Here is a 948-nt window from a genome sequence, read left to right on the forward strand (position 1 = left end):
CCATGGCTAAGTATTGCAATCAAACTCTGTACCAATGTGCAGTTTGTGAAAGTCTTTTCTTCTCCCTTGCTGACTGTCAAAGTCATACAGATAGCTGCAGAGGTTCTTATCCGAGACAGTCTGTTAAAATCATAGAAGAGACCAGGTTGATAAGCTTTTATATAGATGATTCTTAAACATAATGTACATGTACTTGAAATATCAATAATTTTGGACTATCTTTTAGTTTATTGAAAGTTTATGTAGTTTTTATTACAAACATTTAAGAGTTGGGGAAACGCAACTCATTTGATATATTTTATATTGATCATTATCCCAACTCTTATATACTGTATGCATGCATGTATTGAAATTTAAAAAAAAATAAAAAGACAGCTAGGACACTGTCTGTTTATAACTCAAGGGGAATACTGCTTATTCAATTGGGGGGGGGGGGGGGGATTCTCTGAAATATGTTCATATATATGTCAAACATTGTTTTGATATTTTATTCATTTACCTGTATAGAGATACTTGTACCAGTGAGTCCATCGACTCCTCAAACAAAACCTATGAGGATGGAGGTAATAGTTCGTTAATTGTTGGTCAAAAGAAAGAACCATAATTAGTCTGCATAATGAAAAAAATTTATTATCCTACTGATTTTTTAAAGAAATTGCCAGTAAATTCATTTATTTCCATAAACAACTTTTTAGCTCACCTGAGCTGAAAGCTCAAGTGAGCTTTTCTGATCAAAATTTGTCCGTTGTCTGTCGTTGGCGTTGTTGGCGGCGTTGTCGTTGTAAACTTTTCACATTTTCTACTTCTCCAGAACCACTGGGCAGATTTCAACCAAATTTGGCACAAAGCATCACTAGGTGAAGGGGATTCAAGTTTGTTCAAATGAAGGGCCACACATTCTCTAAAGGGGAGATAATTGAGAATTATTGCAAATTTGTTGGTATTTTT

The sequence above is a fragment of the Crassostrea angulata genome, chromosome 4, assembly GCF_025612915.1.
Source record: "Crassostrea angulata isolate pt1a10 chromosome 4, ASM2561291v2, whole genome shotgun sequence".
In the NCBI taxonomy this organism is placed as follows: domain Eukaryota; kingdom Metazoa; phylum Mollusca; class Bivalvia; order Ostreida; family Ostreidae; genus Magallana; species Magallana angulata.